General features: G+C 43.5%; 1 protein-coding gene and 1 long non-coding RNA gene across 3 annotated transcripts in view; one reads left to right on the top strand and one right to left on the bottom strand.

The window, feature by feature from the left end:
- Nucleotides 1–17,082, bottom strand: part of HSD17B2 (hydroxysteroid 17-beta dehydrogenase 2) — an 85,671-nt gene that overhangs the window by 46,377 nt on the left and 22,212 nt on the right. The window lies entirely within an intron of this gene.
- Nucleotides 4,263–10,523, top strand: LOC122691567. Its single transcript, XR_006340445.1, has 3 exons — nucleotides 4,263–4,313; nucleotides 4,487–4,574; nucleotides 10,243–10,523. It is a non-coding gene; the product is annotated as an uncharacterized LOC122691567 (long non-coding RNA).

Genomic DNA, 17,082 nt, shown 5'->3' with positions numbered 1-17,082 from the left:
AAATTCAGAGAGGGCATTTGCTATGTGACCTGTTGAATCTCTAGCCCCTAGGACAGTGTCTGGCATACCCTGGGAACTCTGTATTTGTTGAAGGAACACATGGCTCTTGGGGTCAATCCATTTATCCCCATTTCACAGACAAGAGAATCAAGTTTCAGCATTTGTTGCCTGCACAACACTATGAGTAAATCTCATTGGTGTTGTGTGGCCCATTTCCAGGGGATCATCTCCCATTTTGGTGACAGTTCCCAGAAATAAAAGTTCCCAGGGGACACTATTCCAAGTGGCTTGTCTAAGCTATTGAAGCTATTGCTACACCTTAATGATTTTGACATCAATATCTATTTAGTCATTCATTTGCCAAGTTTTTACTGAGATCATACTATGTGCCAGGCACTATGCTAGGCACTTGGGATATACTGGTGAGGAAGATCAGTGTGATCCCTGTCTGACTGACATATGTAAACTGTTGGTGCTGTGTATGAAATAGAGAACTTACTGTATAGTTCTACTCAGTGCTCTATGGTGACCTAAATGGGAGGGAAATCCAAAAAGAGGGGATATATGTATGCTTAGAGCTGGTTCACTTTGCTGTACAGTAGAAACTAACAAAATATTGTAAAGCAACTATGCTCCGATAAAAATTATTAATTTTAAGAAAGAAAGGAAAGGAAAAGACAGATCAGTATTCATACAGGAATATCCAAGATGCATTGCTAATTTGCCTGTGAGGAAGTATACTGTGATAACTTTATTATGAAAGAGCCCATGAGATACTATGAAGGTATATACACTTGTGTGAGCACCAAGAAAGGCATGGAACCATAATGTCCAAGAAGAATATTAATTTGAAACAACTGGGAATAAAGGAAATAAAAACCAATCTTTAAGTACAAAAGAAAATGTGAACTCCATCTGTATTAGTCAGCTCAGGCTGCCATAACAAAATAGCATAGACTGGATGGTATTTCAACCATGGAAATCCATTCTCCCACAGTTCTGGAGGGCAGAAATCAGAGACCAGGGTGCAAACATGAGCAACTTCTGGTGAAAGCGATCTTCCTGGCCCTCTGCAAGGAAGTCCACTGCAGACCTCTTCACTGTGTCCTCACATGACAGAGAGAGGGAGAGAGCTCTCTGGCATCTCTTCTTATTTTTTTTTATTTGTTTATTTGACTCCACTGGGTCTTAGTCATGGCACACAGGGTCTTCCATCTTTGTTGCAGCGTGCAGGACCTAGTTCCCTGACCAGGGATTGAACCCGGACCCCCTGCATTGGGAGTGCAGAGTATTAGCCACTAGACCACCTGGTAATCTCTTCTCATAAAGATACTGATCCCATGAGGGTCCCACCCTCATGAACTTATCTAAACCTAGTCACCTCCCAAAGGCTCCATCTCCAAACACCGTCACAGTGTGGGGGGCAGGGGGACTAGGGTTTCAACATATGAATTCGGGGAGAATAGAATTCAGACTATACCACCATCCTCACTAAGTTTACAGTCCTGTGTGGGATATAGACATTACCTGTATGATATTAAAAAAATGATGCACTGTGGTTGAGTGCTACAGAGGAACTAAATGAGTGCCGTGCGATGAGTAATTGAGGCAGAAAGGAGGGACCAGACTTAAAGAAGAGGTCTTCTTCAAGGAAGTAAACAAATCACCAAAAATGTGGTACAATGAAAAGCACCTCATTAATAACTTTTACACAGATTACATATTGAAGTGATAAGATTTTTAATATATTGTATTAAGTTAAATGTATGATTAACATTTGTTTTACCTATTTCTTTTTCATTTCTTTTTAAATGTGACTACTATAAAAATCTAAATTACTTATGTAGCATGCATGTGTGCATACTCTGTTGTGTCCAACTCTTTGCAACCCCATGGACTGTATGTAGCCTGCCAGGCTCCTCTGTCTATGGGATTTTCTTTCCCAGACAGGAGTGGGTTGCCATTTCCTCCTCCAAGGGATCTTCCCAACCCAGGGATCAAACCCACATCTCTTGTGTCTTCTGCATTGTTAGGCAGATTCTTTACCAATGAGCTACCACAAAGTACTTTTGTGGCTTCCATGATATTTCCATTGGACAGCACTGCCTTGTACTATTCCCTTCTACCTAAAAACACTAGTGGAGAAGAAGAGTGATTCCCCAAAGAGACAGAGGTGGAGGTGATGAAAAGCAACATGTCAGGAGGTTGAGAGGTCAAGCTGGCAGGTCGAGTTGGCAGAAATGACTAAGTGACCTTTTCAGAAGAGAACAGTCTACTAATGGTCCCAGCTTTCTTTTGGGGGTTATTGACAATTGGGATTTAGATAGTAGTGACAATTGGATGACCTTATGAGTATACTAAAATCCACTGCATTGTACACTTGAAAGGGCGAATTTTATGGTATATGAATTTATAGCTCAATAAAAAGTAAGATATAAAAAAGAGTAGAATAGGGCAGTCTAATATCTACCAAGTCTGCTATGACAGAAGACACCTGAATTTTCTGGAAAGCTTACTACGATTTGTGTGTGGAAGGGTGTGGGTTTGAGAGTGAGTGATTAAGGAGACAGGGCTCTTGTATGTTTTGGTGGAAAGCAGGGCGGAGAACAACACTGCACCTTCACTTGGAGAAAGATGAACTTGAGGATTTGCAAACACACTCCGGAGGGCATGAATGGACCTACTACAGGGGATAACATAGGGGCTTAAGCACGTGACATCTTGACCTAATGAGGCAGGGTGACCTTCCCTGATGTCTGAGTCCCTTCAGTTATCTGCTTGATTAAATTCAACTGTGAACCTCTATCTATGGTTATACTTTCTAGAACCTCCTTGCCTAGTGCCAAGGGGATGCCCCGCCCGTGGGTGACTCTCCATGTCCGTCTTTGTGTTGGTTCCCCAGCTGCAGCCAGAGATGAAGCTTCCCCCAGGGGACAACGACACACAAGTGGAGCGTTCTCTGTGCTCAGTCTCGGAGCTGATTCACACACCTTTAGAAGCTAGCCCCAGCCAAAGAGTCCCACTCACGAGTTCACTCAGCTTCTCTCTGCCCCACACAGGACTGGACACTGGGGGTAGAATGGTGACAGAGATCAACCCAGTCCCTGCCCTCTAGGCACTTATAGTCTGGTGGGAAACTCCAAGTCCAAGGCTAGCAGTATGGACTTTACCCATTCCTGCTAAATGTATCATTGTTTGGCTATGCTGATATTTGTTGTCTCAGTTTGCAGTTCCTGTCATTGTTTTTAATTCAGGAGAATGGAAGATGGTGATGATTTCCATGAACCCTCATCTCCTCTGTGGACTCTGCTCAAGGGTTATGATAATCTTGGCCTGTTTGGAACGCGTGCCTCTTCCAAATCTCCACTGCTCTTCGTGCTTTATGGCTTGGCTTCTTTTCTCTGTGGTTCAAGTCACAACTCCCTGATCTTCATGGGCTCTGTGGGCTCCTTGTGTTTCTGTACCTGCAGTGCAGACCAGTCCTGTGCTAGGAAAAATTTCTAGAAACACCTGGTTGCTGACTTATTATTAAATGAAGTTATTGTTAGACAAAAAAACCATGGAGACCTGGTAGTCATGACCAAGAGATGTCATTTAGTAAAATGTGTGTTTAATCAAATACTAACCCTAGGGTGAACATTTCTTAGAAGTATAGTGGCATCTGTTGTATCTGCTGCTCTGTAAGGCAGAATATCCTGGGTAAAGAGATGGCAAATTGGCTGATTGGAAGGAAAGCCAGTAATGGATGTGAGAAGAGTCAAAAGGCAGTGAAATTCTCCCAGGCACATAAAAGTCAGGATCCCTATCCTAGGCCTAAGGGGCAAAGGAAGGGATCAGTTGCTGAAATCTAAAGAGTAAACTGTGACATTCCTTTGGGGAGTTAGGCAACCCCTAATTCCCTGGTGGCTCAGCAGTAAAGAATGCAGGAGGCACAGGTTCAATCCTGGGTCAGGAAGATTCCCTGGAGAAGGACATGGCAATCCACTCCAGTGTCCTTGAAGAGGAAAAGTTAAAATTTTACATAACCTCCTGCTCCTTCTGCCTCTGTAACTCAGCTTGCTCCTTGCAAAGTCTGGATCACGTAGGTCATATGGTCTCAGAAAGTGGGGACTCACAATACTAGGAACTGGAGCTTATTTCACTCACTCTTGTCCTGCTCTTTGCAATCACCAAGTCCCTACAAACCCACTTAATCATGCCTGTCCATGTATAAAAACTCTGTAATCCCTTTGTTTGGGGCTCAGAGCTTAGAGTGTTAACTCCTCTGGGCCTGCCAGTGTGAAAAACTGGAATTCTCCAACTCTCCACTTATGGTGCTTGGTTTCTTGAGCACTGGTTTCTGCAACATTTCTGGAGGCCCCAGCGAGATTCCAATCACGCTGGCCTGTTGAGCAGCCGGACTGGTGGCTCAACCAGGCTGCAGCAAAGGAGCCCTGAGATGGACGAGGAGGTATGCCACCTAACAGTATTCTGGGTTCTCTTTCAGACTGGTGTTCCGATTTTCTGGACGGCCAAGCCCAGACTGGACTCATTGGAGGGACGGACCGACTCACCAGGAAAGGCCACAGGATCAGGTAAGGCCCCGGGGCCAGGCCCCAGCCAGGTCCTACCCCAACAGGTAGAAGACTGGCCTCTCCTCGGGGCTCACAGGAAGGCAGCAACAGTTAAGGAAGCCTGGGGACTCGGGAGAAGGGAGGCTTTGTGATAACCTCTGAACGATTGTGAGTGCATGACTACTGATTGAATGGACTGAGAGAAATTTTTCTTTTTGGAAACTGCAAAACCAACTCTTTTTGAATATACAATTAAAAACAGCTAGCTTGTTAAAAGGCCTGCCCAGGAAAAAGATTGAAGTTAACCCTTTCCATGTCCTTGAAATACACAACCAACTTTGCCTGAGACCTCAGCCTTTGGCAAATTAGAACTTCAAGCAAAGAAAACAAAGGGGGAGTCAAAGAGATATTTTAAACCTCAAACAGAAAGCTGTCAGATCTCTGTCAGTCTGTCTGTCTGGATTTATGTATGTCTCAGCGTATGTCTTTTGTTTTTTTCTGATAATATTGTTAAAGTTGTAAATGAGTTCTCATTTAATTGGCCTAAAGAAAAGCAAGCACTTACAAATCAAACAATTCTAAATACAAAAAAAAATTAATCTAAATAAATTTCAGATTCACATAAACTTGGAAATATTCAATATTAAATATCTAGTATTAACATTTCCTAATGTACTAAGGAAATAGGAAGTGTGTTTTTAATAAAGAAGATTTAAAAAATAAAATTACATTTTATAAAGGGAAAAGAAAGTAGGTCTGATTTACAGGTTGCTGTTACAAAAAGTGATTAAAAGATTTGTGGAAAGTGACCCTGAAAAAAAAAGTTTGTGCATGGTTAGGACTGACTGGTCAAGATTAAAATAAATTTAATTAAGTTTACCTGAAAGATGATGCTGTGAAAGTGCTGCACTCAGTATGCCAGCAAATTTGGAAAACTCAGCAGAGGCCACAGGACTGGAAAAGGTCAGTTTTCATTCCAATCCCAAAGAAAGGCAATCCCAAAGAATGCTCAAACTACTGCACAATTGCACTCATCTCACACGCTAATAAAGTAATCCTCAAAATTCTCCAAGCCAGTCTTCAGCAATACATGAACCGTGAACTTCCAGATGTTCAAGCTGGTTTTAGAAAAGGCAGAGGAACCAGAGATCAAATTGCCAACATCTGCTGGATCATCAAAAAAGCAATAGAGTTCCAGAAAAACATCTATTTCTACTTTATTGACTATGCCAAAGCCTTTGACTGTGTGGATCACAATAAATTGTGGAAAATTCTGAAAGAGATGGGAATACCAGACCACCTGACCCAACTCTTGAGAAACCTATATGCAGGTCAGGAAGCAACAGTTAGAACTGGACATGGAACAATGGATTGGTTCCAAATAGGGAAAGGAGTACGTCAAGGCTGTTTATTGTCACCCTGCTTATTTAACTTCTATGCAGAGTACATCATGAGAAACGCTGGGCTGGAAGAAGCACAAGCTGGAATCAAGATCGCCGGGAGAAATATCGATAACCTCAGATATGTAGATGACACCACCCTTATGGCAGAAAGTGAAGAACTAAAAAGCCTCTTGATGAAAGTGAAAGAGGAGAGTGAAAAAGTTGGCTTAAAGCTCAACATTTGGAAAACTAAGATCATGGCATCTGGTCCCATCACTTCATGGCAAATAGATGGGGAAACAGTGGAAACAGTGTCAGACTTTATTTTCTTGGGCTCCAAAATCACTGCAGATGGTGACTGCAGCCATGAAATTAAAAGATGCTTACTCCTTGGAAGGAAAGTTATGACCAACTTGGATAGCATATTAAAAAGCAGGGACATTACTTTGCCAACAAAGGTCCGTCTGGTCAAGGCTATGGTTTTTCCAGTGGTCATGTATGGATGTGAGAGTTGGACTGTGAAGAAAGCTGAGTGCCGAAAAATTGATCCTTTTGAACTGTGGTGTTGGAGAAGACTCTTGAGAGTCCCTTGGACTGCAAGGAGATCCAACCAGTCCATCCTGAAGGAGATCAGTCCTGAGTGTTCATTGGAAGGACTGATGCTGAAGCTGAAACTCCAATACTTTGGCCACCTCATATGAAGAGCTGACTCATTTGAAAAGACCCTGATACTGGGAGGGATTGGGGGCAGGAAGAGAAGGGGACAACAGAAGATGAGATGGCTGGATGGCATCACTGACTCGATGGGCATGAGTGTGAGTAAACTCTGGGTGTTGGTGATGGACAGGGAGGCCTGGCGTGCTGCGATTCATGGAGTCACAAAGAGTCGGACACAGCTGAGCGACTGAACTGAACTGAACTGAAATGAGTTTAAAGTAAATTGATGCAAAACCTTAAATTTGGCGTTTCTCTCTGTTAAGAGGACATGCTTTCTTCAGATGTTGAACTGCTTTTAATTATAGATTTAAGTTTCTTTACCTCTTAATTGATCTGTTATATATTTACCTTTGAAATCTTTTGTTAACTTTGGCTAAGTGAATAACTATTATTTCACAGTAACTTATATGATCCTACCTGACTGAGTGTTATAAACCCTTTGACATTTATCGACAAAACTTCCTAAATAACTTGACGTCTAGCTAAATTTGGGATGCTTCTGAGGGCCCTTGAGACATCCCAAAGAGCTATGAAGATACCTGGGTTCATTAGATGTGGTAAATTACATGAAAAGTACTGTTGAAGTGGTGATAAATCTTTTCTGATTATACTGTATGGTTGATGTTACTAATATAGATATCTTAAAATTATGTTAAATTCATATAGATCTGATATTCCCTGATAAAATATGGTCAATTATAATTCTAGTTATCATATTAAAGCGTTACATATCACAACAATGATCAGGTTTCTTTGTTAATTGCAATAGAATCAGATTTTAAACATGCCTTCTATGGTTTTACTCTCATGCCTTTAGAAGAATACTGCTAGTTCTTCAAGATTTATGGAAAAGACTTTCTAAGATTAAACAGATAAACAAATTTTGTTATTAATAATAGGCTGGTACCAGACTAAAATTTGGTTTTCTCTCTGTTTAGAGAAAAAAGTTTCCTTAGAATGCAACTTTTGATAATAGATTATTAATTTCTTTGTCTTTAAGTGATTTATATTTGTTTTTAAAATGTTTTTGTTAAAGTAAATAAACTTTTTGGTAAAGTAAATAAACATTATTTAAGATTATGGTACATGTAGACAAAGCTCATTCTGCTTCTACAAAAAAAATAACCCCTCACAATAAGACTTTTGCTATCCTGATGTCCTTAAAACATGTTAATAGTCTGCTCCTAAATCAGGAAATTAAGAATGGTTGAACAACAGCTGAAAATCAAAGAGCCAAGGCTATGGGAAATCCAAGATGGCTGCTTGGCTTTTCCCAGCTCCCTGACGGACCTCATTTTTATTTGATGGGTTAAAGCCTTCCCTGGCTACAGTGTTAATGCCCTTACAATGAGTTCTCCAAAAAGAAAAAAATTATGTTTCACTGAATATTAAGTTCTAGTTTTGTTAATTAAGGCCTGTGCCTACTAAGACTCATTTCCAAGATAGTTTCTTGTTATGTTATATTGCTAAAAGGTTTAAGTAAGTTATTAAAAAGGACCCTCTAAGATTGTTTTCAAAGCTTATCTCAGTAACCAATTTTTGGATAAAGGTCATATGCTCCATGATGTACAACCAGGCGATTAACACTTGGCTATAATCATTTAACTGAGTCAGATGACCTGGGGTATACTGGGCTATACCCAATGAAAGTTCTTGACTTAAATTCTTGCTGGTGACCTTACTAATAACTGTTAGCTATATTATTTTCTATGTAGCTTGTTTCAGAAGATTACAGCTTTACATTACCAAATGTGTGACTGAGCCTGTGGTAAAATGCTGATATGCAATTCCATACGAGATCAATAATTGTAATAATGTGACTCTAAATATGGGAAGAAGCAATAAGAGAAAATATTTTCCTGGACCAAGAGGCAAGTAAGACAGGTATGGTCCAGAGACTTTTGCTACATACAAGGCCTGGTCTAGTGACAACACAATGAGTGGCCTGTCAATAGAATCTTTGTTAGACCTGGGAATGAGCCTTCCCAGCCCCAAGGGACACAATGACCATGAAATGCCCCCAGAACATGGTGAAATATGTGGCATGAAGAGGCCCTGCTGACTGAAAGTTGGCCCTTGCCAGATGCCTCTACAAAGATTAAATCATGACCACTGAAAGATGCTGACCTTCAACACCCCCTTGAAAGCAGTTCAAGGTGGAAATGAAAAATAAGACACCCTGTGCTCTGGGGAAAAAAAAAAAAAACAGAAAAACAGGCCTTCAGATAGTCAGATGTTTTCAGGTAAAGATTTTTATGAGTCCAAATTCTTGTATCTTCTTGTACCTCGGTTCAGTTCAGTTCAGTTCAGTTGCTCAGTCGTGTCCGACTCTTTGCGACCCCATGAATCGCAGCACGCCAGGCCTCCCTGTCCATCACCAACACCCAGAGTTTACTCAAACTCATGTCCATCGAGTCGGTGATGCCATCCAGCCATCTCACCCTCTGTCGTCCCCCTCTCCTCCTGTCCCCAATCCCTCCCAGCATCAGGTCTTTTCCAATGAGTCAGCTCGTCACATGAGGTGGCCAAAGTATTGGAGTTTCAGCTTCAGCATCAGTCCTTCCAATGAACACCCAGGACTGATCTCCTTTAGGATGGACTGGTTGGATCTCCTTGAAGTCCAAGGGACTCTCAAGAGTCTTCTCCAACACCACAGTTCAAAAGCATCAATTTTTCGGCACTCAGCTTTCTTCACAGTCCAACTCTCACATCCATACATGACCACTGGAAAAACCATAGCCTTGACCAGACGGACCTTTGTTGGCAAAGTAATGTCTCTGCTTTTTAATATGCTATCCAAGTTGGTCATAACTTTCCTTCCAAGGAGTAAGCGTCTTTTAATTTCATGGCTGCAGTCACCATCTGCAGTGATTTTGGAGCCCCAAAAAATAAAGTCTGACACTGTTTCCACTGTTTCCCCATCTATTTGCCATGAAGTGATGGGACCAGATGCCATGATCTTAGTCTTCTGAATGTTAAGCTTTAAACCAACTTTTCCACTCTCCTCTTTCACTTTCATCAAGAGGCTTTATAGTTCCTCTTCAGTCTCTAGAGAAACACTAATGTCACAAACCAATATCTGGACCTAGTTCTCCTGGCTAGCCCCCCAGCAGCTTAGCTACTTATATTAATCTTTTGGCCAAATATCTTTAACTTTCTTGTTAAGTTTCCTTCTCCAAGTAGTAGTATGGCAAGAATATCCCCTGGCCAACACCCAGACAGTGCTGGAACAAGCTACCTTATCATTCTGTGGACTCTCCCCTCCCTCCATAAATGCACCCCAAGGTCCTCAGGCTATTCTCCCTTTGGGATCTTATACGGGAGACCACCCCCAGTGATAGAAAAGCTCAAGTGAGACCACCAACAGCTAGCTGACCTGGAGATGTTCCAACACCTCCAGGCCCTGGGGAAAGCCTTCCGCCATATTGCCTGAGAAACCTTAGAAAGAACACCCATTCCCTTGAACAATTGGGTTCACCCCTATCAGCCAGGAGATGAGATATGGGTTAAAGACTGAAAACATGAACCACTTCAGCCAGTTTGGACAGGCCTTCACACGCTCATCCTGGCAACCCGTACTGCTGCTAAAGTTACAGGTGACATCCCGTGGATCCACCACACCAGCGTCAAGAAGGCAGCAGCTTCCTGTGATAAGGACACCTGGAAAGCAGTTCGGGGCCCCAAAAACCTCCTCAAGGTCCAGTTCCAAAGACAAAGGCCCTCACCCAGGAAGGACGCTGAGCCCTGCTCTAGTCACGCCGGAAGCTGACTAGACAACACACAGTGGAAGCTTGAGGATCTGGCTATCAAAATATCGATGGATTTTCATTGTCAACCCTGGCTGAGATGATTTTTTACAGAATAAAAGAGGGCTAGACCCACTCCAGTACTCTTGCCTGGAAAATCCTGTGGATGGAGGAGCCTGGTAGGCTGCAGTCCTTGGGGTGGCTAGGAGTCGGACATGACTGAGCAACTCCACTTTCACTTTTCACTTTCATGCATTAGAGAAGGAAATGGCAACCCACTCCAGTGTTCTTGCCTGGAGAATCCAGGGATGGCAGAGCCTGGTGGGCTGCTGTCTATGGGGTCGCACAGAGTCGGACACGACTGAAGTGACTTAGCAGCAGGAGCAGACCTACTGACAGTTAAAAAGGGAGGACTCTGCCTGTTCTTGAATGAAGAATGCTGCTTTTATGTAAACCAATCAGGAATAGTCAGGGACATGGCCCAACAGCTAAGGCAATGATTCATGGAAAGGGGAGAGGAACTAGTAAATTGCTGGGGTAATTGGAAGAGTATCTGGAGCTGGGCGTCGTGGCTTCTCCCATTAACCAGTCCTCTCTTCATGTTCTTTGCAGCACTCTTGTTTGGCCCTTGTATTCTCAATGCTATTACCCAGTTCATAACCTCTCAGATTGAATCCATAAAGTTACAAATGGTAATAGTTCAATATAGCCCCCTAAACAATGGGGAGCTCTGAATGTCCTACCAAAACCTGAGATCATGCTTTCTACAATGAGTGACAGAAGCATCAAGAGGGGAGAATGAAGAGGAAAAGTTAAAATTTTACATAACCTCCTGCTCCTTCTGCCTCTGTAACTCAACTTGCTCCTTGCAAAGTCTGGATCACGTAGGTCACGTATTCTCAGAAAGTGAGGACTCACAATACAAGGAACTGGAGCTTATCTCACTTACCTTTGTCCTGCTGTTTGCAATCACCAAGCCCCTACAAACCTGCTTAATCATGCCTGTCCAGGTATTAAAATTCTGTAATCCCTTTGTTCAGGGCTCAGATTTTAGAGTGTTAACTCCTCCCGGCCCACCGGCATAATAAACCTAAGTTTTGCAACTCTGAGTGTGGTGCTTGGTTTCTCGAGTACTGGTTTCTGCAACATTCTTGCCTGGAGAATTCCGTGGACAGAGATGCCTGGCGGGCTATAGTCTATGGGGTTGCAAAAAGTTAGACCTAAACAACATCAGTGACCCTGCAGAAAGGGCATCAGGAGGAATAAGCTGATTTCATGCTTCTCCCTTCCTACAACCTCTGACCTTTTCTCTCCACTGACGGAGGTCAGTCTCCAGGATAGAAAGCAGAAGTGGGGAAGATGCGTGGAGAAGGGTGGGTCCATGTGGATTTGCCCGTGGCCAGCACATCTGCTCAAACATCCATCCTCACTTCCTCTGATGGGACCTTACTTTGGTTTGAGGGAATCTTATGAGTTGCATTATTTCCCCCAAAAAGATATGTGAAAGTTCTAACCTCTAGGACCTCAAAATGTGACCTTTATTTAGGAACGGGCTTGTTGCAGGTGAAATTAGTTAAGATGAGGTCATACACAGCAGAAAAGAAAGAAGAAAGTGAAGTCACTCAGTCGTGTCCGACTCTTTGCGACCCCATGGACTGTAGCCTACCAGGCTCCTCTGTCCATGGGATTTCCCAGGCAAGAATACTGGGGTGGGTTGCCATTTCCTTCTCCAGGGGAACTTCCTGACCCAGGGATTGAACCCAGGTCTCCCGCATTGCAGGCAGACACTTTACTCTCTGAGCCACCAGGGAAGCCATACACAAGTAGGGAGGGCCCATATTCCAATATGACTGGTGTCCTTATTAGAAAAGGAAAATTTGGACACACAGGCAGAAGACTGTCATGTGAAGATGGAGGCAGAGATTAGAGTTATGCTGCCACAAGCCAAGTATCACCTGTGGCCGCTGGATGCTGGAAGAGGCCTCCTTCTCTAGAGGCTTCAAAGGGAGTGAGGCCCTACTCACACCTTGATTGTGGAGTTCTGGCATCAGAGCCATAAAACAAATTAAAAATGGAAGGAGGGGAAGGGATAAATCAGGAGCCTGCAATGGACACACACACACACACACACACACACTATTATATATAAGATAGATAACCAACAAGGATCTACTGCATAGCATAAGGAACTCTACTCAATATTCTGAGATGGCCTATATGAGAAAAGAATCTTTAAAAGGCGTATATGTGTCTGGATATAACTGATCACTTTGCTGTATGCCTGAAACTCACACAGCCTTGTAAATCAACTACACTCCAATGAAAATAAAAATACCAACTATTCTGATGTTTTAGGCTGCCCAGAATATGGTCCCTTGTCAAAGCATCTCCAGGACACCACATGGCACCACACTACAGTCCAACTCTGCTGGGGTTGGGGAAAAGGGTGTTTGCCCCCTGGGATGTGAATTTTGAGCATGGAAACAGGAAGCTAGACAAGTCCTAAATTCAGATCCCTGCTTTGCCACTTGCTGGCCTGATGGGACTGGAATGAGCCAGTCCAAGGGAAATTCAAACCCCTGGGGCTTGCCTCCTGGTTGGGATTTTTAAGCCACTAGGAGACCTCAAAGGGCTGCCTCCTGAGGGGGCTCATGCTGTGAACTAACAGAAACTCACTGACAGCCCTACTCACAAAGACTGCTTGCTAGAACCATCTTGAAGACATGGACCTTCCCTTTTCTGGTGAATGAGGAAGAGGAGGCCATTACTGCCCACATTCAGTTCACTGGGTCTAAGACACAGTCGGAAAATATCATCATCAACTTCATTATTCACAAAGCCTGGAGAAGGAGGAGGAGCGGAGAAACAGGAAGACCCAGGCCTAGCTTTCCAGATTTCTGCATGAACCTGGGAAGCCCACCTGAATGTGAGCGCACAGCAGAGAGGGGCACCACCTTCCCAGGCCCACGACCCACCAAAGGGGGCACTTGGTGTTGGCCGTTTTCCTCCCAACGACCAGCCCCATGGGAATCATCTCAGCAGACTGGCCACAGCGCTGTTGTTAAAACGTGGACACAATGTGATTTGTGGTCACACTGCACACAGGTCATCATTGATATGCTTGGCACCAAATAAGGCCTTGAGGGTGCAGTGTTGATTCCTGCCCTTGGTGATGGTGAGCTCTGATGGAAACCTACTCCAGCTGTCAAGGGCATGGGAAGGAATGCCTGGGAGCTGGGAGAGCTGACCCAACACTCAAAGACAGTCTGCCGATTTTATAGATAAATTAAGGCTCTGCGGTGTTAATCACCCAGAGGTGGGAGGCCAGAATTTGCTGACTCCAAAATTCATACTCTTTCTGTTATGCCAGGTCATCTCCCACTCACATGCCCAGCAGTCCTGGCTTATTCATGAACTTAAACATTCATGAATTCATACATTCATGAATGCACTTCTTCAATGCATGTTTATTGAGTAGCTACTGTGTCCCAGCAGCTGTGTTAGATATGAGTAAAGCAGAACTGAGTGAGATAGTCAAGGTAATCTAGTGGGGAGAGGGGAGTGCAGATACTTAATAGATAAATAAATGTGTATTTAATTTCTAGATGAGAAAAGTACTATATCAAAGTAAGATAAGGAGATTGAGAATAACAGCTGGAGACTTAAAGTCCCAACACTAGGGAATGCTCACTCAACGGGGTAATATTTAAGACACTAGTGTTTCAACTGGTAAGTGATTTTGTCCCCATGGGACATTGTCTGGAGACAATTTTGGTGATCACAGTAAGAAATGGCGGGGACGGCAGGTAGGGTGCTATTAGCGTCTAGTGAGTAGAGGCCATAAATCCTTCTAAACATCCTACAATGCATAAGACAGCCCCCAAAACAAAGAATTTTCTGGCCCAGAGTGTTAATGGCACAAGACTGAGGAACCCTGAGTAAGACAAAGATATGAAGATGACCTTTGCCGACAAAGTAGTCAAAGCTATGGTTTTTCCAGTAGTCATGTGCGGAGGTGAAAACTGGATCATGAAGAGTGCTGAGCATCGAAGAACTGATGCTTTTGAACTGTGGTGCTGGAGAAGATTCTTGAGAGTCCCTTGGACTGCAAGATCAAACCAGTCAACCCTAAAGGAAATCAACCCTGAATATTCACTGGAAGAACTGATGCTGAAGCTCCCATACTTTGGCCAACTGAAGCAAAGAGCCAACTCACTGGAAAAGACCCTCATGATAGGAAAGATTGAAGGCAAAAGGAGAAGAGGGTGGTGGAGGATGAGATGGTTAGATAGCATCACCAACTTAACAGACATGCATTTGAGCAAATTCTGGGAGATGGTAAAGGATACAGGACCCTGGCGTGCTGCAGTCCATAGAGGCACAAGGAGTCAGACATAAATTAGCGACTAACAACAACAGCATTAAGATGAAGAAGATGCTAGCCCTATTCGCCTGCCCCAAGCATTCCAGATGAGAGGGAAAGCATGTGTAAAGGCAACAACGCTAGGAAAAGCTTTGTGTCTCAAGCTGAGGAATAGGGGAGAAAGTTACAGAGTGAGAGGGACCAGGTTGTACAGGGCCCCTGGCCTTGGGCAGAAGTTTGGCTTTTTATTCTTTGCCATGGAAAGCCTTTAAAGGGTCTAAAACTGGAGAGGGGCACTCTGGCTCCTCTGCAGAGAAGGAGTGGCAGTGAGGGAAGAGTAGAATCCCAGAGACTGGGAACTGCCCAGGAAGATGAGGGCAGCCTTAACTAAGCCCAGAGGTGGTACAGGAGAGAAATGGGTGTATCAGTGACAGCTACAGCCCTGGCTATGAACTGCATCTGGGGAGGAAGAGGAGGAGAAACAGGGATTCTGGTCTCCAGGGTGCTAGGTCGTGTGGACCTCCAGATGAGGAAGACTGAGCTGGGGCCAGGTAGGAGGGGTCCCAGATCAAGAGCTCGCCTTCAGACACGGCAGGTCTGAGACACCCAGTGTACTTGGGTAGGTAAGGTGTTGGAAAGAGGAGTTACTCATAAGAGGCCTTGCAACTGTGCTTGTGAATCTGCCCCAAGCAGGGGACCTTCTCTGTGTCCATGGCAGCCCACAGCTGGCTGAGAAGCCTCACCTCTGTGTGTTACCAAAAGAACTCTGTTTTGTGTCTATTTAAAATCCTGCCTCTGCTGCTGCTTTGGCTGTGGTTGGCTGAGTTCCATCTGTCAAAACAAAGAACGGCTCAACATCTGGGATGTTCTCATGCTACCTTCAGTTCCAGACCCTTTGTTCTGAGAGTCTCTTGTTTACAGCAGTGTCAGTCTCCTGCTGAAGCCCGAGGGCTGCTTCATCTCTTCCATCCCATTGGGGATTGAATATTTACAGTCTTCTTTCCAACCTCCTTTTTCCAAATAACTCCCAGCATACTCTGCCACCATGTACTCAAAGCAGAGAAAAATACATTGAGACCGGGCCTATTCTTCAAGCTGTAGTTCAACGCTCTATTTCCTTTTTTTCCCCCTACCTTTTGACTGCCTTCACCCATTTCCTCCTTCCCCCACCCTCATCTCTGGTAACCACAAATTTGGCCTCTTTTTCTATGAGTTTGTTTATTTTTGAAGCATGAGTGATCTACAAGACTGTGTTATTTCCTGCTATACATTATAGCTATTTGGTATTTCTATGCATTTCAAAATGATCATCATGATGAGTCTTGTTATAATATGTCAACATACAAAGATATGACATAGTTATTGACAACATTCCCACACGGGTACATCTTGTACCCATGACTGGAACTTTGTATCTCTTAATCTCCCTCATCTATTTCTCTCCTTGCCTACCACCTGTTTGTTCTCTGTATCTATAATCCTATATCTGTTTTATCATGTTTATTTATTTGTCTTGCATTTTAGATGCCACATATAAGTGAACTCATACACTGTCTTTCTCTGTCTGACTTATTTCACTTCATGATACCCTCTAGGTCCATCGGTGTCACAGATGGCAAGATTTTGTTTTTCTTTATGGTTGAATAATATTCCATCATGTGTGTTTGTGTGTGTGTGTGTCCCATCTTCTTTATCCATTTCCTTTTATTCCCTTTTATTATTATTGGACACCCATCATTGACTTAATCTGTACCTGGCACTTGGGGATACCATGATCAATGAGAGTGATATAGCCCCTGATAGGGCCGCTGATAGAGACCCAGGCTTGATTCCTGGGTTGGGAAGATCCCCTGGAGAAGAAAATGGCTACTCAGCCCAGTATTCTTGCCTGGAGAATCCCATGGACAGGAGAGCCTGGCAGGCTATATATAGTCCATGGGGTTGCAAAGAGTTGAACATGACTGAGCAACTAACACTCTCACTTTCAATATAGAGCTCACACCTTAGGACAGGCTGTCTCAATCTCAGCAAGGTGTACGTCAAGGCTGTATATTGTCACCCTGCTTATTTAACTTCTATGCAGGGTACACCATGAGAAACGCTGGGCTGGAGGAAGCACAAGCTGGAATCAAGATTGCCAGGAGAAATATCAATAACCTCAGATATGTAGATGACACCACCCTTGTGGCAGAAAGTAAAGAAGAACTAAAGAGCCTCTTGATGAAAGTGAAAGAGGAGAGTGAAAAAGTTAGCTTAAAGTTCAACATTCAGAAAACTAATATCATGGCGTCTGGTCCCATCACTTCATGGCAAATAGATGG

Source organism: Cervus elaphus, chromosome 4 (assembly GCF_910594005.1).
Source record: "Cervus elaphus chromosome 4, mCerEla1.1, whole genome shotgun sequence".
NCBI lineage: Eukaryota > Metazoa > Chordata > Mammalia > Artiodactyla > Cervidae > Cervus > Cervus elaphus.
The sequence above is the reverse complement of the archived record's forward strand: the minus strand, read 5'-3'. Positions and strand labels throughout refer to the sequence as shown.